Source organism: Macrotis lagotis, chromosome X (assembly GCF_037893015.1).
Source record: "Macrotis lagotis isolate mMagLag1 chromosome X, bilby.v1.9.chrom.fasta, whole genome shotgun sequence".
In the NCBI taxonomy this organism is placed as follows: Eukaryota; Metazoa; Chordata; class Mammalia; order Peramelemorphia; family Peramelidae; genus Macrotis; species Macrotis lagotis.
The window spans coordinates 124,751,489-124,773,081 of NC_133666.1; the positions used below are offsets into that span (position 1 = coordinate 124,751,489).

The 21,593-nt window shown below is 35.4% G+C and overlaps 1 protein-coding gene across 7 annotated transcripts in view; it reads left to right on the plus strand.

The window, feature by feature from the left end:
- LOC141502677 (phospholipid-transporting ATPase ABCA3-like) overlaps positions 1 to 21,593 on the plus strand; it is a 312,244-nt gene that overhangs the window by 68,048 nt on the left and 222,603 nt on the right. For all 7 annotated transcript variants that reach the window (XM_074207528.1, XM_074207521.1, XM_074207520.1 and 4 more), the window contains one exon: positions 15,158 to 15,243. The gene's annotated coding sequence lies outside the window, so the exon portion shown is untranslated. The remainder of the gene's footprint in view (positions 1 to 15,157; positions 15,244 to 21,593) is intronic.

Sequence of the window (21,593 nt, forward strand, 5' to 3'; positions counted from 1 at the left end):
AAATAAAGCCATAGGTTGGAGAAATGAGTGAACAACAGAAGAAAAAGAATCTGCCCACAGAAAGTTACTTTGGTCCCATTGAGGATCAAAATACGCACTAAGAAGGTGACAAAGTCAAAGCTTCTGTATCTAAAGCCTCCAAGAAAAAAGGAATTGGTTTCAGCCTATGGAAGAGCTCAAAAAAGATTTTGAAAATCAAGCCAGGAAGGAAGAGGAAAAATTGGGAAGAGAAATGAGAGAGATGCAGATAAATAATGAAAACCAAATAAGATGCTTGGTGAAAGAAATACAAAAAATACTGAAGAAAATAACATGTTAAAAACCAATTTAGGTCAAATCAAAAAGTAGTCCAAAAGATCAACGATGGGAAAAATACCTTAAAAAGCCTATTTGACCAAATGGAAAAGAAGATAAAAAAGCTCTCTGAAGAAAATAATTCCTTCAAATGTAAGGGAAGCTGATAACTTTGTGAAATCAACCCCCCCCCCCAAATGAAAAACTAAAAGAAAAGATGGGGCAGCTAGGTGGCACAGTGAATAGAGTACATGCCCTGGAGTCAGGAGTATCTGAGCTCAAATCTGGCCTAAGACACTTAATAATTACCTAGCTGTGCGGACTTGGTCAAGTCACTTAACCTCATTGCCTTGAAAAAACTAAAAAAAAAAATTGTGAAATATCTCATTGGTAAAATGAAAACAGATGCAGGAGAAATAATTTAACAATTATTGGGCTACCTGAAAGTCATGATCAGGAAAAGTGCCTAGACTTCATTTTAAAAGAAACTCTCCAAAGAAATTGCCCTGATATCCTAGAAGGAGGGATAAAATTAAAAATGATGGAATTCAACTTAAATAAAATAAAAAGAATAAAATAAAAGACTAGGAAAAAACTTTTGCAATGGAGTGGAAGGGTGGGGGGAGGTGAAGGAGAATGAGGGAGTCTTCATTCTCATGGGAAGTGGCTCAGAGAAGAAATAATATAAACACTCAATAGGGTATAGAAATTTATCTTACCTTAGAGGAAAGGAAAAGGATGGCAGAAAGGGGACAGAAGGAGGGGAGGGTGATGTAGATGATAGAAGAGAGGGAAGATTGTGGGAGAGGGTAGTTAAAAGAGATCCGAAAATAAAAACTCCCAGAAATATTATAGCTAAATCCTAGAACTCCCAAGTCAAGGAGAAAAATATTACAAGCAGCCAGAAAGAAGTAATTCAAATATTTTAGAGCTACAGTCAGGATTCACAGGATTTAGCAATTTCTAAATTATGGGGGCGCATAGGACTTGGAATATGATATTTTAGAAGGCAAAGGAGCTTGGATTACAACCAAGAATCAATCACCCAGCAAAAGTGAATATACTCTTTCAGGGGAAAAGATGAACATTCAGTGAAACAGGAGAATTTTTGAACTTTCCTTTTGAAACAACCAAAGCTGAACAGAAAGTTTGATCTTTAAGTACAGGACTCAGGTGAATCATAGAGGGTCAATGAGAAGGGCAAATTATAAGGGATTTAATGATGTTGAATTGCTTATATTCCTGCCTGGAAAGGTGATCCTGAAATTCATCTTAACTTTCTCATTTATTAGGGAAGTTAGAAAGAGCATATATAGTCAAGATACAGGAGGGAGCAGAATATGAAGGCATAATATAAGATGGAGGGGAGAAGGACAAATGAGAGGCAGAATGAGCTATGTTATATATCACATAAAAGAGACAAGAGGAGCAGTGAGGTGGCACAATGGAGAAAGCACCAGTCCTTCAAATCCAGCCTCAGACACTTAATAATTTCCTAGCTTTGGCAAGTCACTTAACCTCATTACCTTAAGCAAACAAACAAACAAATGAATAAATAAATAAATAAATAAACAAATAAATAAATAAATAAATAAGGCTAGGAAAAAACTTTTGAAATGGAGTGGAAGGTGAGGGAGAATGAGTGAGTCTTCATTTTCATTGGAAGTGGTTCAGGGAGATTTCCTCATACACACTAAATAGAGTATAGAAATCTTACCTTAGAGAAAAATAGGAGAGGAAAAGGATAGGAGAAAGGGGACAGGAGGGGAGGGGAGGGTAGATGATAGAAGAGAGGGAAGATTGTGGGAGAGGGTAGTTAAATACAATACACTTTTGAGGAGGGACAGGGTGAAAGGAGAGATAATAGAATGGGGGGGGGGAGGAATAGGATGGAGTGAAATACAGCTAGCAATAGTAACTGTGAGAAAAAAATATTGAAGCAACTTCTATGACATATTTTATGATAAAGAATACAATCCATCCCAGAGACAGAGCTGATGATATATGAATACAGACTGAAGTGCACTTTTTTTCCTCTCATTTTATTTTTCTTGAGATTTCTCTATCTTTGTGGAGGGGAGGGGGTAATTATGTTTTTACTTTCACAACAAGACTATACTAGTACTGTGCAAATAAGTAAATGTTAAAAAAGGTACTCTAGACAATGAAGTAATATTAGTATTAAATATATATGCACCAAGTATATAGCATCTAAATTCTTAAGTAAAAGTTAAGAAATATCCAGTAAAAATATACTAGCTAGGGGACCTCAATCTCCCTCTCTCAAAATTAGATAAATCTAACCACCAAATAAACAAGAAAGAAGTGGAAGTGAACAAAATCTTTAAAAAGTTAAATTTGATAGGCCTCTAGAGAAAATTGTATGGGGATGGAAACAACTGTACATTTTTTTAGAAGTACATGGCAACTACACAAAAATTCACCATGTTGTAGGGCTTAAAAATATCACAATCAGATGCAGAAATACAAAAATATTAAATGTATCTTTCTCAGATCATGATGCACTATAAATTACATGTAATAGAGCTCACTAAAAGATGAGTTAAAATCTAATTAGAAACTAAATAACCTAATCCTAAATAATGAGTAAATCATAAAACAATAATTTCATCCAAGAGAATGACAATGAGACAATATGTCATAATTTATTAGATGCAGTCAAAGCAATTCTAAGGGGAAATTTTATATCTCTAAATGCATACAGAGGAGATCAATGAATTGGGTATGCAATTTAAAAATCTAGAAAAAAGAACAAATATTTTACCTCTGCTTCTAGGTTATCTGAACATTTTCCTTGATAATTTCTTGAAAGAGAACATCTTTCAAGGCTCTTTTTTGATTATGGCTTTCAAGTAGTCCAGCAATTCTAAAATGATCTATATTCTAGGTCAGTTGTTTATTCAATTAAGTATTTTACATTTTCTTCTGTTTTTTTAATCTCTTAATTTTGTTTGATTGATTCTGGATTTCCTGGAGACATTAACTTCCAGTTATCCCATTCTAATTTTTAAGGAATTATTTTCTTCAGTTAGCTTTTTTATTCTTTTTTTCCATTTGGACAATTCTACTTTTTAAGTTTTCCTCAGTCAATTTTTGTACTTTTCCAATGTGTTGAGTCTTTTTTTCGTAATTCTCCTGCATACTTCTCATTTCTTTTCTCAATTTTTCTTCTGTCTCTCTTGATTTCTAAAATCCTTTTTGAGCTCTTCAAATATTCTAGAGCTATAGTCAGGATTCACAGGATTTAGCAGTTTCTACTTTAAGGGCTTCACATATAAGCTGCTTTCTTTACATGTAAGCTTTGCAGCTTCACATGTAAGCATTTTGCCATTTTCTTCAGAGTTTGTGTTTTGAGCTCCCCTGTCACTATAGTAGCTTTCTAGGGTTAAGACTATTTTTGGTCTTTTGCTCATTTAAAAAAGCTGAACTCTGCTCTTGGGACACAGGGGGCCCTGTCCAAGCTTCTTGTGTTGGGGGCCAGGGGTATGGTCACTGAATTTTTGAGCTTAGGTTCTGGCAGTTTACCCACTGACAAGTTCTCAGGCAACTTCCTGGCTTCTCTCTGTCATCTTCCCAGGAGACTTTATTTTCAAGAAAGAAAAACAGTTGAGCAAAACTAACAGTAGTAATGAAACATGACAGTGCTGGCAACCTGACACACTCGTAGTATCCACCTTTGTGTAGAAACAAGGAAGGTGCTTCCTTACATCTTCTCTGGAGTCAAGATTAGATACAACAGTTACTCTAAGCTTCTTTTATGTGTTCTTTTCATTTACATTATTTTTGTAATAGTGAATATTATTCTTTTGGTTCTGACCCTTCATCAATTCATATAAGTTTTTCCACAGTTCTCTGAATTTTTCATATTTTTTTTCTTATGGCACAGTAATCCAAGAAATACCACAATTTATTCAATCACTTCAATTCAGTAAACATTTTTAAAATGCTTACTATATGATAGACACTGTATTATATACACTAGGGGAAACAAAGGCAAAATTCTTGTTTTCAAGGAGTTTCTATTCTCTTTCCTTTGGTAGGAAGCAAGATATGCATCAAAAAATAGATGTGCCCTTGGTTACATCCCAGAAAGATTCAGAGAGAAAAGCATACATTTTCCAGATTTTTTCAAGTTTTCAGTTTCTTCAGACTTAGAAAAAATTCCTCCCAGTATTTTTGTATAGGCAATATGATGGAGAAAGAAAGGAACAATCACTCTAGGACTTAATGGTTGCCTAATAAGGTGGCAGGGAGCAAGAGAGAAGTATGATGCTCCTCAGAAACAGAATGTAAGGAGTAATGCAAAGTACAGGTTGAGATTTTTGCTAAGTGTTCAGAAAAATAGTTGATGAAAGTGAGATCAGAACGAAGGAGGTAACAAGTCTGAAGTCTGATAAAAGTGAGCCAGAAACAGCTTAAAGAGGATGCAGAGTGGAAGACTTATAATAAATTTTAATCAGCAACTGGGGTTGTTGAGAGAAAACAGAGTCTACAGTTCTCTTACTTTTTCAGAGCACTGTTTTGGGATAAAAGTTTTCACTAATGTTTTAGATATCAATTATTTTCCTTCAATCCCCTCAGAGCAAGTCAGAAGGAGGGATGAAGCTGCTGCTATATCACTGCAACCTGCTATGCATATTTTAATATGTTTATTTATACTGTGATGTAGTGTTAATAAATCACATGGCCATCAACAATTAATTTTTGAATATTGTGTGTTTAGAATGGTGTTCATGACTGAGAAAGGAAACCCCAGGGAAAAGGGGACTTAAGTGATTAGGTATTTTGCATTTGGGGAATAATTTATTCTTTCTTTTGTTTTCTTTAAGATTTTATTTATTTTGAGTTTTACAATTTTTCCCCTAATCTTCCTTACCCCTCCCCACAGAAGGCATCCTGTTAGTCTTTACAATCTTTCCATGGTATACATTGATATAAGTTGAATGTGATGAGAGAGAAATCAAATCCTTAAGGAAAAAAATAAAGTATAAGAGGTAGCAGAATTACATAGTAAGATAATAGGGTTTTTCCCCTAAATTGGTCTTTGTTCAAACTCCATGATTCTTTCTCTGAATACAGATGGTATTCCATCACAGATACCCCAAAATTGTCCCTGATTGTTGCACTGATGGAATGAGCAAGTCCATCAAGGTTGGTCATCACCCTCTTGTTGCTATTAGGATGTACAATGTTTTTCTGGTTTGCCTCAGCATCAGTTCATGCAAATCCTTCCAGGCTTTCCTTAATTTGGGGAGTCATTTTATTTTTAAAATTATATTATTTATTTATAACTTTTTTTATTTTGAGTTCCAAATTCTCTTTCTCCCTCTATTCCCACTTCCAACCACTTAGAAGACTATGAAATCATGTAAAACAATTTCATATTAGCCACGTTATAAAAGAAAAAAAATCAAGAAAAAATAAAGTGAAACAATTATTCTTCAATCTGCCTTCAGACTTTGTCGGTTCTCTCTTTAGTGGTGGATAGTGTTTTTCATCATTAGTCTTTTAGAATTGTCTAGGATCATTATATTGATAGAGTCTAGAGTAACTAAATGTCTTAAGTATGCAACTGGAATAGGGACAACCACCAAAGTCATTGATGGTGCATGGAATCACATAGGGAGTCTCCCAGTGTAACCAAAGATAGCCTAAAGCTGCAAGACTTTGTGTTAAAAGTAGCAAGAGCAGAGGACTACATTAGAAGTCCCTAAGTAATCAGAAGATTACAGTAAGAGACCTTGGAAGGCACCATGCATAGCAGTGATCATTTTGGTGTCACAGAACTAATACTGAAAAAGCATGGGCTCTAAAGAATTCTGAAGTCACTTAGTAATAGTCTTGAGCTGTCATAGAGGGTCCCAGAGATCTAATGTCCTAAACCTCAAATATCTAGAAGGCTCAAACTATGGGAAATAGAAGTCAATAGGAGACCCCCAGTGGCCTCAAACTACATTAAGGAGAACCAGCTCCTGTTTTCAAAAGTGTGAAACCCCAGTTAGAGCCTGATGTAACTAAAACTGGAGATATGAGTAAATCAAAGAAGAGTCATTCAGTATAAAAATTATTTAAAAATTTTTTTTTATTTATTTAAGACAATGGGGTTATGTGGTTTGCCCAAGGTCACAAAGCTAGGCAATTATTAGGTGTCTGAGGTCATATTTGAACTCAGATTCTCCTGACTCCAGGGCCAGTGCTCTAATCACTGCACCACCTAAAAAATTATTATAGATCCAGAGATACACCCAACACAGCCTGGAACAGGAGAGCAATTTCATAATTATAGCAAGCAGAGATTCAAAGGGAAAAAATGAATTTTACAAAATTAACTATTGGAATACCTAGAATAAGTTATGTAAAAGATAAAATTGTAATGAAGACTCTGGAGGGAAGGATTCAAAGTATAATTAACAGTTTAAAGGCAAATATAATACCCAGGTATTATATTTATAATCCAAGTAATGAACTCTGAAAAATAGAATAGACCAGCCAGAATGAGATAGCCAGCAACATTAAGGAAAAACAATCCTTAAAATATTTTTAAAATAGAAGAAATACAACATATATGATTTTTAAAAAACTGACCTAAAAACAGGTCAGAGAGAAAAAAGTTAAGGATCAGACTCCCTCCTATATGTACAAATATATAGCAGATCTTTGGTAGTTCAGAAAAAAACTGAAATTCAATCCAAACTGAATAATAAACAAGAAATCCTAAGATTTGGAGAATTAGAAATTGAGGGAATGCCCATCAAGGAATATTTGAACAAGTTTAGCTATATGAGTGTGATACAATGTTATTGTGCTAATGAGCAGGAGGTTCTCAAAAAATTTTTTTGGGAAGATTTACATGAACTGATGCAAAGTGAAGGGAGTAGAATGAGGAGAACAGTGATCCAAGATAATTCCAAAGGATTTGTAATGAAAAAAATGCTTTCCTTCTCCAGAGGAAGAACTGATCTGATTTTATTATGGGAGCTTAATTGGGGATCCTGGGCCATGCAAGGCAATGGCAGATCTCTGTACCTGACTTAGGCCAAGCCAGATATTATAGAGAAACCAAACAAAGAAGATTTTGCACCATGATCTATGGTCATATGCAAGTTTGGGGAACTGTTTTGCTATTTTGTCATGTTTTTGACATGTTCTCAGGCTCTTGATTCTACCATATATTATACCACTCCTGACCTGCTCATATATTCTTTCTAGTAGTATCTTCTGCAAGATTCCCTAACCAGTACACAAGTAGTTTCATTATTATGGAAGAAGTGGAGAAACTCAACAATGAGCAATTGGAGACACAATTCACAAAGCAATACAAGTCCAAGTAGGAAAACAAAATAATCAATTAGAGAATTGCCATGATTGGTAAAATTTTCTTCCATCCTACCTCAAGGGAGGTGAAGAAAGAATCTATGGTATATGGTGATTTGTGAGAGACTGGATTTCTAAACTCACCTTATTATAGATTGGTTGAATTTCTGTACTTAACCCAAATACAAGAAATCATGGCTTAGCCAATTTTACAACATATTGTGGGGTGATACAGAAAAGAATAAATTACAAAATCAAATCAGAATTATTTCAATTTCCCTTTACTGTCAATGAGGAACCTGTCACACTTTCCCCTAACTACTTAATGTAAGAACAAGATAGATGAACTATTGCACAATAAATGTTAAGCCTCCTTGTATTTTAGTAATGTATTTTCAATGTTCATTGAATCTTAATGACTCTGTACTCATCTTGTCTTTGAAAATATCTCTTGGACAATCTGAATATGTTTTATACTCAGGGCAGCTCTGATAATGCTTCTCTATTTCCATTTCACTTGTAGAAATGCTTAACTGTTCCTGCTAAAACCTTTTGCTAAATAGATACAGCTTAGTATACATCTTTTAAACTAGACTATGAAATTTTAAACCAAGTAATACATTTTGTTTTTCTATGATTAATTTAGAATCATTTCTCTTGCCTGATGGGTTCTTGGAATCTAAATTAGAATCTCTTTGTTTTCCATTCTTAAAAATGTGCTGCATTTTAAAAATCTTGGTTGCAATGGTTTTATTTGGGCAAAACCCTTTTAATTTAATGTAATCAAATTTCTCTATTTCTTCCTTGGTCATAAATTCCTCCCTACTCCATATATCCTTAGTCTCCTAACTGGCATATGGTATTATCCTTTATGTCTAAATCATGTACCCATTTGAATCTTATCTTGGTAAAGGATATGAGATGTTGGTCTATGCCTAGTTAATACCACACTGGTTTCTAGTTTTCTCAGTAGTTTTTGTCAAATAGTGAGTTCTTATCCCAGAAGCTAGAGTCTTTGAGTTTACCTAAGAGTAGATTACAATAGTCATTTACTACTGTTTCTTTTATACCTAATCTATTCCACTCTACTATTTTTTTTGGCAAGGCAATCAAGGTTAAGTGAGTTGCCTAGGGTCACACAACTAGTAAGTACTAAGTATCTAAGGTAGAATTTGAATTTAGGTCCTCTTGACTTCAGGGCCAGAGAGAGCTCTGTCCACTCTGGTACCTAGTTGTCCCCATCACTCTAATCCCTAGCTCATACCAGACAGTTTTGATGACTGCCACTTTAATAGTGGTTAAGATGGCAAAAAGGGAAAATGATCAATGTTGGAGAGATTGTGTGAGGAATGGGACATTAATGCATTGTTGGTAGAGTTGTAAACTGATCCAGCATTCTGGAGAGTAATGTAGAACTATGCCCAAAGAGCAATAAAACTGATCATACTGTTTGACCCAGCAATTCCAAAACTAGGCCTAAATCCAGAAGAAGTCACAAAAAAATGGGAAAAATCCCACATATTCCAAAATATTTATAGAAGTTCTTTTTGTAATGGAAAAGAATTGAAAATTGAAGGAATGCCAATCAATTGGGGAATGGCAGTATTTGCTGAATTTTTCAGGGTAGTAAATTCTTCCTTGCAAGAACCTTGTAAACTCAGGTTCTTTGCTCTCCAATGTATGGTATTCCAAGTTCTCCAGGCCTTCAGTGCTGAGGCTGATAGGTCCTGTTTCCTTTGTATTTAAATTGTTTCCTTTTTGATGCTTACAGTATACCTGGGGTCTCTTTCTGGAAGGGTTCTGTGAATTCTTTCAATGGCTATATTATCTTCTTGGACAGTTTTCCCTGATAATTTCCTGCATGATGTTTTACAGGTTCTTTTTTAGAGCTAGATTTTTCTAGTAGCCCTATGATTCTCAAATTATCTCTCCTGGATCTATTTTCTAGGTCATTTGTTTTTTCCTAAAAGGTACTTTACATTTTCTTCAGTTTTTTTAGCCTTTTTACTTTATTTAATAGAATCTTATAGTCACATAGATTCATTGGTTTCTATTTGTTCAATTCAATATTTTAGGGTTTTATTTTCAGTTGGCTTTTACTTTTAACAGAGTTGATTTCTTTGGTTAGTTTTTCATAATTTTCTTGCATGAGTTTCAAATGGGCTAGATCACCATCCCAGGGTCAAAGAAGCACTAGTGCTTAAGGCTTCAGGGGATCAAGGACCCTTCCTGGGGCCAGAGTGAGGACCAGGAAGACAATGAAGAAACTAAAGCTTACCATGGTTATATAAAAATCCACCTAAACCACATCACCTTGGAAGCACCAAAACGTTGCAGAGCTCCAGAACAAACTCTGAAAACAACAATATGAAAAAATATAAGGTTTTTTAAAATATTTTTTAATATAAGGTTCAAAATGAAGAAGTAAGTTGGAAAAATGAGCAACAACAAAATTTTACCATAAAAAGTTGGTAAGGACAGGGGGACAGGGGGACAGGAAAGATTAAGATACAAACTCATAAGACAAAAACTTGAAAACAACTATAAGCAAATCCTCCAAGAAAAACACTAATTTAACTCAAGGTCAGCAAAAAAATCCTGGAAGAATTAATAAAAGAGATAAGAGGAAAAATTGGTAAAAGAAATATGATTCAAGAAAATTATGAAAAGAGAATTAACTGCTTGGTAAAAAAAAAGACACAAAAATACCAAAAGAGGCACAAAAAAATCACTGAAGAAAAGAACTCCTTAAAAATCAGAATTGGTCAAATGGAAAATGAGGTACAAAAAGGTTCACTGAAAAAAATAATTCCTTAAAAATTATAATTTGGCAACAGGAAGCTAATGCCTCCATGACACAGAAACAAAGTCAAAAGAATGAAAAAAATGGAATAAAATGTAAAATATCTCATTGTAAAAACAACTGACCTGAAAAACAGATCAAGAAGAGATAATCTAAGAATTATAAGACTGCTTGAAAACCAAGATGAAAAAAACAAAAAAGAGCCAAATGGGAAGAATCCACTAATATCCTAAATTGAAAATTTCCAGCATCATTGTACCCAAGTTTCAGAGCTCCCAAGTCAAAGAGAAAATATTTCAAGTAACCAGAAAGAAACAATTCAAAAATCATGAAGCCACAGTCAGGATCATACAGATTTAACAGATTCCAGAGAGTGCTTAAAATAGGATATTCTGGAAGGCAAAAGAAATAGAACTATAACCAATAAAAATAACCTACCCAGCAAAAGTGAAAATAATCCTTTAGAGAAAAAGTAGATTATTAAATAAAGAATATTCAAGCATTCTTGATAAAAAGACCTGGGAGGAAAAGAAAATTTAACATTCAAACATAAGACTAAAGAGAAGCATAAAAAAGGTAAACATGAAAAATAATAAGGGACTCAATGGAGTTAAATTGTTTATATTTCTATATAGAATGATGAACATGTAACTCCTAAAAACTTTCAGTGTGAATGAATCTGCATAAATAGAGGGCATGTGTATGAGATGATTATGTTGGGATGATCTCCCAAAAAACTGTAGGTATGAGAAAGAGGGATATATTGGGATAAGGGAGAAGGGAGGGATAGAATAGGGGAAATATTCTCACATAAAAGAAGCACATAAGGAAAAGCTTTTACACTAGAGGAAAATATGAGGTATGGGGAAGGGAGATGGGCAGGCAATACTTGAACCTTACTCTCATAAGAAATGGTTCAAAGAAAGAAGATTAAATAGGTAGAATAGACAGACATATTAGATAGATGATAGATAGACAGACAGGTAGATAGATATTTAATAGATGCATACACACTCAGTAGAATATAGAAATGGTTCAAAGAAGGAAGGTTAAATAGATAGAATAGACAGATTAGATAGATGATAGATAGATAGATAGATATCTAATAGATAGATGTACACACACACACACATTCAGTTGAATATAGAAATCATCCTACCCAATAGGGAGATGAAAGAGAGAAAGGGGAAACATATAAAAAGGCATATTACAAGAAGGGTAATTTGAGAGAGAGGTAGTTATTGGAAGGAGGAACAGGAGAAAGAGAAGGAAGGATAAACAGAATAATAAAGGATGGAGGGAAATGCACAGTTAGTAATCATAACTAAATATGAATGGAATGAGTTAACCTATAGAATGGAAGCAGATAACATAATGGATTGGAAACCAAAATATCCAATAAATTGTGTCTGTGTGTGTCTGTGTGTGTGTGTGTGTGCATATATATATGTATATATATACATATATATATGCATATATACATGGGGGGGTACTAAGGTATTGCAGTAGATAGAGCACTGATCTTGGATTCAAGAGAACAGGCATTGGAATCAAATACTTGTCACTTACTAGCTATGTGACCTTGGGCAAGTCACTTAACCCTGATTGCCTTGCATTCTGGGTCGTCTTCAGTCATCCTGATTCATATCTGGTCACTGGACCCAGATGGCCCTGGAAGAGGCTGGTGATTTGGAACAGCATCTCCTCACTCAAATCCAATCTGTGAGTCAAATTTATAAAAATAAGGGCTGTTATCCAATTAATAAATGGTCAAGGGATATGAACAAGTAGTTTTCAAAAGAAGAAACTAAAGCTTACTATGGTCATATAAAAATCCTCTAAATCACTATTGATTAAAGAAATGCAAACTAAAACAACTCTGAGATACCATTTCACACCTATCAGAAATAACAAATGCTGGAGGGGATGAAGGAAAATAGCTAACTGGAGAACAATATGAAATTCTACCTAAAGGAGTATAAAATTGTCCTTGTTCTTTGGTCCAGTAATACCACTTCTATATCTATCCCCAAAGAGATCAAAGAAAAAGAAAAAGGACTTATATGTAAAAAAAATGTAGCAACTGCTTTTTTTGGTAGAAAAGGATTGGAAATTGAGGGGATGCTTATCAATTGGGGAATGGTTGAACAAGTTGTGGCAAATGATTGTGGTGGAGTACTAAGGTGCTATAAGAAATAACAAGGAGGGTAGTTTCAGAAAAAAATACTCATGGTAAGTTCTATCTGAACTTATACGAAGTGAGGTGGGAAGAACTTGGAAGTCACTATGCATAATAACAGTGCTGTAATAATTCTCAACTGTGAGAGACTTAGCTACTTTGATCAATACAATAATCCAAGATAATTCCAGAGAATTCATGATGAAAAAAAAGTGATCCACCTCTAGAGAGAAAAGTGATAAATACTGAGTACAAACTTAAGTATAATCTTTTTCCTTAATTTTTTTTGCTTTACTTTATGATATGGCTAATATGGAAATCTATTTTGCATTATTACAGAAGTATAATTAAATTCATAATGTTTGCCTTTTTGGTGGATGGTAGAGATGTGGAAGTGAAAAAATCCAGAACTCAAAATTTAAAAATAAAAATGTTAAAAAGAAATAATAAAGAAATTTTAATAAATAACATACAAATGAAAGAATGGTAAGAATTCAACTGGTTAGGAAAGGATACTGAGGGGATCATATATTTTAGAGGGTTGTGGAAGCCCTAACTTGTCTATTTTTCCTTTTATTCCCCCATTCCTGGTTCTATTTCATTTAGATTTGTTTTCGCTTCTATTCCAGTGCATCATCATCATCACATCATAACAAAGACAGTGGACTCTGAAAGGAGAGTCCAAGCTTTGACTGGTTCTCTTAAACTTATTTCAGGTTCAGTTCAGGGAAGTTCATCAAAAAGGTACTAACAGGCTTCTTTTGGTCACAGCACAAAGACTTTCCTAAGGTATAGATAGGTAGGAATCTGCACTATAGAAATAGTACCCACATTGATGAAATGATAGATCCAGGAAACATTTCATTTTTCTAACATACTTCAGTACTCTACAATGAGTACTTAATGCTCCAGTCAACTGTACTATTACAATGTGCCTTATCCTTGGGATATCTTGCTTCTTCTATCTCCTCTGAATTACTTTATTGGTTTCACTTCAGGTACTGCCTTTAAAGGACTGCCCTTTGATTACTAGAAGAAAGAGGAAATCATATTATGAGGTAGAAAAGAAAAAGAAGTTAGCTGCTGTTATCTAGATATTCATTTAGTTTGAGCAATGAATCTCATCATGTGATCTTTTATTTCAATTCAAACTGCATATTTCCAATGACTATAGTTTATGTAATTATAACTTCAATTTCACGAGATTCAATATTCACACTAATTGATGCTTAGCTGTATACAAGGATAGGAACATAGATTTAGACCAAAAGGTCACAGAGTTCTTATCTGAAATTGGAATAAACTAGGTTCCAGAAAGGTTAGAAGACTTGTCATGGGTTATGAAACAAGTAATTAAAGTGTGATTCCAAGTCCCATCCCAAGGCCTAACCATTATGCCATGCTATCTCAACCATGTAGTTAGAGGAAAGAACTAATCATACTCATTTATTTACTTTAAAAAGTATTTGACTATAATTAATTTTCCTTTAAAACAAAAACTTAGTTTACATGCTTTATAGTAATTCCCTCCCTTGGTACTATCACAGCATAGTCTCTTCTGTTCTTTGTAACACAACAGAAAGTAAACAACTGAGCATCATTCAATCTTGTCTACTGGAATTCTGGAACTGGGATTTATCAGTTCTTAATTTCACTAGGAAAATTCCTGAGAAGAAATCAGCATGACAAAGGACAATGCTTTTTGGTAAATTAGCTTTCTACACCAAGTTGCTCTACTGGCCTGCTATCACTCCTATCTTAATCCCTCTGCAGCTTTCCAAAGCATCTTGGAGCTGGAAGTGAACACTCACTCCAAACCCAGCTCTATATATGTCTTTCAACATCCCTACCAACTGGTCATTCAGCCCTTATAGTTGGGGATGCCTCATTTTTTGCTGCTGCGACAGTTACTACCACTAATGCAAATGTTATGAAATTTCTCACACCGAGCCTGTAGAAAAACTACCAAACCCTTGCAACCCTCAAAATCCTGGTCTTAAATGGGCCACCTGCCATTCCTCCTCTCCTATCAAGCAAAATGCTCAAGAAAGCCTTCCTCTAGGCTTGAAAATCAGGCCCAACCCCAACCCCCACCCCGCCCCCCAGGTGCAGAGTTGCACCTGCACCCCCACAATATGGGGGCCACTCACAAGGGTGCGGCCTCTGAAGCTGTGGAGAATCCCTAAGAGAGCCCTTAAGTACTTAGGTTAGATGATCAGCTTCGTGCTCCATCCTAATAGCAACAAGGAGGCTTAGGCCTACTGCTCCAGAAGCTCTTTAACCTCCAGACACCCCCAGGGCAGGAAGCGCTCCTAGAAAGGCACCAAAGCATCTGCGCATGTGCGTGCGCACGCGCACAGTCAGGTTCCCTCCCCCTCCCCCCTGCACCCAGGAAGTGAAGGGCTGCTCAGAGGCGGTTGGGAGCTGGGCGGCCGGGGTTGGGAGTTGGAGGGGAATCACGTGTCTTTCGCTCTATCCACGTGACTGAGAAGGCCCCAGGCTCTGGAGCAACAGAAGCAACAGCAGTTGTGCTTTTTTTTTTGCAGGAATTGAAAGGCCAGAGTCAGTCCCGCAAGTTCTCCGTTACCCAGGAAAGGCGTTACCATGCTTCTTGCCAACTGTGAGAGCCCGAGTGAGTGCTGCCCACCCTCCTCGAAGTTCCCCCTCATTTGCCTCCTCTCACTTCTGCCCCTTCCCCTTCCAGTAGTGACCCCGGCCCTGGCTTCCCTCATGCTCGCTTCTCCTGCCCAACCAGCATGCATCATTCCTGGAAAAGGCTGAGGCAAGAGCAGCATTCCTCCCCTCTGCCCCCCCCCCCAATAAAAAAGCAATCTCGGTAGCTCAAGAAAATATATTTAGTTTCCCATTCCCATGCAGGTTTCAGGGCCATGCAGCAAAGAACTAATGACTCACTGCCATCTCCTTCAGGGCAGGGAGAGGGCATCCTTTTTGGATGGTTTATTGCCCGTGGGTATTAGGGACCTATAGCAAAGGAGATCACACTTTTCCCATGAATCTAGCCAGAACATGGAATGAACTCTAGCAACCAATTAGTCACTCTCAGCTAGCCAGGAATACCCAAAAGGAATTACCTGAGAGGTCTCCCAGAGATGGGGTTCCTTCCTCCAGTTCTCTCACAGGCAACTGAGTGGGTAAAAATACACTAAAGAAAATTTTCAGAGACTAAGCTGAGCAAAAGAAAGTCTAGAAAAAAGTCTAGAAAAGGGCAGACCCTAGCACCCAAAGAACAGTCAAGCAAGATTATATAAGTCCTAATGCAAGTCTCCTTTAGATGTATATATAATCTTATTCATGGAAAATCTGCCCCAGCAACAGACACAGAGAAAAGAATGATGTTTTCATAATATTTTTCACACCAGATGGTGAGGTAACTTGGGACCTTCATCATTATCTTAATGAAATAATGTCTATGGTTAGACTGTCCTTCCAGTTTGCAAAAATAAAAATAGACTTATCATAAAGCTCTGAACCTCCTTTGGAATGCAAGGTTTCCTTCTACAAAAACAGTTTTTAACCCCGAGAGGACTTCACCAGTAAGTTTCCCACACCCTACTAAATGTTTCTCTTGTAAGAATTAACTCCACTGAAAAAGGTAGGAGTTTGGAATCTGAGTAGAGATGCAGCACTCACCAGATGGAGTCTCAGGTGATTGATTTTGCCACTTCATCTCTTCGTGGACTGGAGCTCAAAAGTCCAGATGAGGCTCTAATTAGCTTGTGCTGTAACTTAATTTATTACAAGAGAAAGTAAAGCTTGCATGCAGGGACAGAATACAGAGGAGCTCTGTAGGTGAAGCCCAAGATATTTATGAGTTTCAGAAAAATTGGAAGGTATAGGAGGAGGGAGAATCCCTTTCAGAAAGTTTTCCTTAAAATGATAATCAGTATCCATCTAAAACTGCTAGAACACAGAAGCAAAATGTTCTTGTTTATCATAAATTGAGAAGGGGAGAGATTACAAGCAGCAAGGTACATTTCAGTCACTTCTAGTCAACTCTGTGATGGACTAGCATGGTGGGTGCCAGGTCCAAAGTGGGGCAGACACAAATGATCACTGATATGTTTTATGTAGTTACTGATGGATTCTTTCTATCCAATCCTATAGAGTAGGGTAACTCAGGGAAGACAGGTACACTCTTATAGAGAAATCTGATACAGATTTCCCCAGTTGACCGTTTTCCTACATGTATTAATTTTATCTGTGCAAAAGCTTTTCAGTTCCTTGTAATCAGTGTTAGCCATTTTATCTTTTGTAGTTGCCTCTGTCTCTTTTTTTTTGGTTAAGATTACATCTCTTCTCCATAGCATTGAGAGATAAATGATCTATTTCTGTTTTTTATGGTATGATCTTTAATATTAATGTCACATATTCATTATAATGTATTGTAGAATATAGTTGTGAGGTGTTGATCTAAGATTAATTTCTGCTAAATGATTTTCCAGTTTTCTCTGCAATTTTTATCATACAAGGAGATTTTCCCCTAGGTAATTATTTTATTAAGTCTGCTCCACTGAGTCACCACCCTTTTTTTTTTTTTTTTTTAGGTTTTTGCAAGGCAAACAGGGTTAAGTGGCTTGCCCAAGGCCACACAGCTAGGTAATTATTAAGTGTCTGAGACCGGATTTGAACCCAGGTACTCCTGACTCCAAGGCTGGTGCTTTATCCACTGCGCCACCTAGCTGCCCCCCACCACCCTTTTTCTTCAGAAATTTCCACTTTAAGATAGTTTTAGATCTGGCACAGGTAGACCTCTTTCCTTTGCATTCTTTTCATTCATTCTTGGTCTTTTGTTCCTCCAGATGAATGCAATTACTATTTTTTCCTAACTGTAGAAAATATTTTTATGGCAGTTCAATTGGAATAACACTGAATTTAAGTACTTTAATTTCAGTAGAATTGTTATTTTTAATATATTAGTTCAGTCTACTTATGAGCAATTGACATTTCTCCAGGTGTTTAGATCTTATAGCTTCTGGGTTTGTATTGGCAGGTAGACTGTGAAGTATTTTATGTTTCCTGTAGTTTCTTTAAATGGAATTTCTCTTTTTATCTCACTGCTGGGCTTTATTGATAATATATATAAATGCTGATGTTTTATATGGGTTTATTATATATCCTGCTACTTTGCTAAAGCTGTTAAATATTTCAAGTAGGTTTTTAGTTGATTCTCTAGGATTCTTTAAGTATGCTATCATATATGTAAAGAGTCAGAGTTTAGTTTTCTTTTTTCTAATTTCTTTAATTTCATTTTTTGCTTATTTTTTCTTAGTGCTAACTAATATTTCTAATACAATATTGAATAATAGTAGTGATAATGGGCATCTACATTACAGATGATGCTTGTTGATGGTTTTAGATGGATACTGATTATCATTTTAAGGAAAACGTTATTTATTCCCCATGCACTCTGGTGTTTTTAATAGGAATGGATGCTGTATTTTGTCCAGAGGTTTTTCCAATATCTTTTAAAATAATCATATGATATTTTTTAGTTTTGTTACTGATGTGGTTAATTGTGCTGATTGTTTTTCTAATATTGAACCATCCCTGTATACCTGATATAAATCCTACCTGATCATAGCATAGTACCTTTTTTTTTTTAGATTTTTCAAGGCAATGGGGTTAAGTGGCTTGCCCAAGGCCATACAGCTAGGTAATTATTAATTGTCTGAGGTCAGATTTGAACCCAGGTACTCCTGACTCCAAGGCCAGTGCTCTATTCACTGCGCCACTTAGCTCCCCTATAGTGTAATGTTTTAATAATAAGTTGCTATAGACTCTTTGCTAATATTCTATTAAAATTTGTTGCTTCAATATACATCAATGAAATTGGTCTATAATTTACATTCTCTGTTTTGCCTCTCCCTGGTTTAAATATCAACTATATTTGGTAAAACTCCTTTGCTATTTTTTTCAAATAATATATGTGTGTGTGTGTGTATATATATGTGTGTATATATAATATATATATCTTCAGATAGTTCAGGGCCAAATTTTTTTTCTTAGGGAAGTCATCAATATGACTTGTTCAATTTCTTTTCTGAAATGAGATTATTTAAGTAGTTTTATATTTCCTCTTCTGTGAATTTGAGAAATACATAGTTTTGTAGATATTCATTCATATCACTTAGATTGTCAGATTTGTTGGCATACAGTTGAACAATAATTCTTAAATTATCTCTCATGTATCTATTTTCCAAGTTACTCATTTTTCCAATTAGATATTTTTCTTATATATTTTCTTTTTCATTAAAAACAAATTTTTCTTGATTGATTCTTGATATCTCATAAAGTCATTAACTTACACTTGCCCAATGCTAATTTTGCAGAAATTATTCTTCAATTAGTTTTTGCATCTCCTTTTCCATTTGCTTAATTCTATTTTTAAAGAGTAGTTTTCTTTGTCTATTTGCTGGAAAATTGTTTTGTTTCTCTTTCCAAGCTGTTAACTTTCTCTTGCACAACTCTAATTTCTTTTCCCAATTTTTCTACTTGATTTTTATGATCCTTTTTGATCTTCTCAAAGAGCACATTTTTGGACTGGAGACTAGTTCCCCTCTAGGGCTTCACATATAAATTTTTTTTTAAATGTCCTCTTCTTAGATGGTACTTTTATCTTCCTTATTGACATATTAGCTTTCTTTCTTCCTCATGGTTTTCTAAAGTTGAGCTCTACTCTTGGGCCATAGGGAGACACTGTCCCCAGCTTGTTGGACTAGAGATCAGAGGTCAGCTCACTAACTTTCCCCAGGCTGCAGCCTCAGGTATTAGTCAACAGCTTCCCTACTATGCTGGGGTTGCCGCCTAATTGTGTCCACTGCACTGGAAGTCTGGGGCTTGTAATTAGGCTTCTACCCTGGGTCTGGAGTCTTCTCAGTTGACCACTGTGTCACTGGGTACCTCAAGGCCTTGATGATTTACTCTGTGGCTAAGATTCTCCTGTTACCTTCCCTGCCTTCACCTGTGCTGGACGTGAGTGAAACAGACCTTTCCTCAAGTCTTTCCAAGATATCTTAAACTGGAAAATGCCTTATTTTTTTTTGTTTTGTTTTTGCAAGGCAATAGGGTTAAGTGACTTGCCTAAGGTCACACAGATAAGTAAGTATTATGTGTCTGAGGTCAGATTTGAACTAAGGTCCTTCTGACTCCAGGGCCAGTGCTCTATCCACTGCTCTACTCTTTCTTTGTATGCATTCTGTCACTCCAAAATTTGTTTAGAGACCTGATCAATGATATTTCTGAGGGAAGCTGGGTAGAACTTAGGGAAGTCCTCACTTCTCTCCACCATCTCAATTCTGCCTCCTGAGTGGAGTATTACCTCTTAAGAGGTAATATTTCTAGTAAAGTCCTCTCAGGGTTAAAAATCATTAAAACAAAAACAGTCTATTACTCTTAGACTATTTTTAGAAGAAAGAGGGAGAAAGACCTTTCATTCACAGTCAGACACCCTCCCGATTCTATTAGGGAGGGTAACAGTGGACTATTTCCAGAAAGACCTTGCCTTGATTCTGTTAGGGAGGGAAGTAGTGGAATACTTCCAGAGAAGAGACCTTGCATTTTTAGTTAGCTACCTATTTGTTGATAGACTGGGAGAACAATAGATTGCCTTCTCTTGTTTGATGATAAGTACTAAGAAGGCCTTGCATACTCAGACATTAATTCATTTACATAGACAATAAAAGTTCATCTTCATCTGATATCATCACCATCTGGATGGTGAGGTAATATTCTATGAAAACATTTTATTCTTCTCTTTGTTACCAGGTAGATTTTTATGTAAAGATCATAATGCTGAAAACCTTAACCAATCAAGTTGGAAGAGCACTAGGCCATATAATCTTACTTGACTGTCACCTCAGGGTAGCTCCTTTATTTTCCCTACCTTTGTGAGACTTTGAATGGGCCCTTTTCTTGAGAAAAGCCAAAATAAACTTTCTTTTTTGCTCAGAGGAGTCTCTCTCTCTCTCTCTCTCTCTCTCTCTCTCTCTCTTTCTTTTTTTAGTATTTTCAAGGTAATGGGGTTAAGTGGCTTGCCCAAGGCCACACAGCTAGGTAATTATTAAGTGTCTGAGGCTGGATTTGAACTCAGGTACTTCTGACTCCAAGGCCAGTGTTAGATCCACTGCAACACCTAGCCGCCCCACTATATTTTTTAAGTGGATTCTTATTCTACACACTTCTTTATCTAGCCTTTAGATAATTTGCTTATTTTATATTTGAAGACATTCCTTTACTTCTTTTGTTAACATATTATGTTTTCATTTTTATCTCTTGTGCTTTTGTTTTGATTTCAAACACCTTTATCATTTGTTACTTTATTAATTTGATTTTTTAGTCCTCCTCTTCAGATTAGCTAAAGATCTGTCAATTTTATTAGCCATTTTAGAGAACTAGCTTTTAGTTTTATCATTTCTATGGATTTTGTTTCTATTTTGCCATTAGTTTTTATTGTGCTTATTTTGGTTTTCACCTTTCTTTTTTTATTTCATTATTTCTCTATTTTCTATTCTGTTAATGTATATTTGTAAGGATTTAATTTTCCCATGAAGACTACTTTACAGCTATAGCATAGAAATTTTGCTTTATCATTTCATTATTGCCCTTTTTCTACATAATTATTGTTTGTATAATTCTCTTATCTACTCACTATTCAGATTTTTTTCTTAAATCTTAATTTGTAAAGGATTTAGTAGTCATTTTGTGCTTTTATACAATTGTTTGCCATATCTCAATACCCTAATACATAGTCAATTTTTGCAAACATTTATGTGGTGATGAAATATGCATATTCTTTTGTAGTCCCATTTTGAAGATGCCATTAAATTTTAACTCTAGTTTCTCCAACAATGTGTTGAATGTCATATTTCCTCTTTATTTATCTTTTTATTAAACTTATCCAAAATTAAGAGGATATTGATATCTCCTATCACTTTATTATTGCTGTCTTTATCTTTTTGTAGT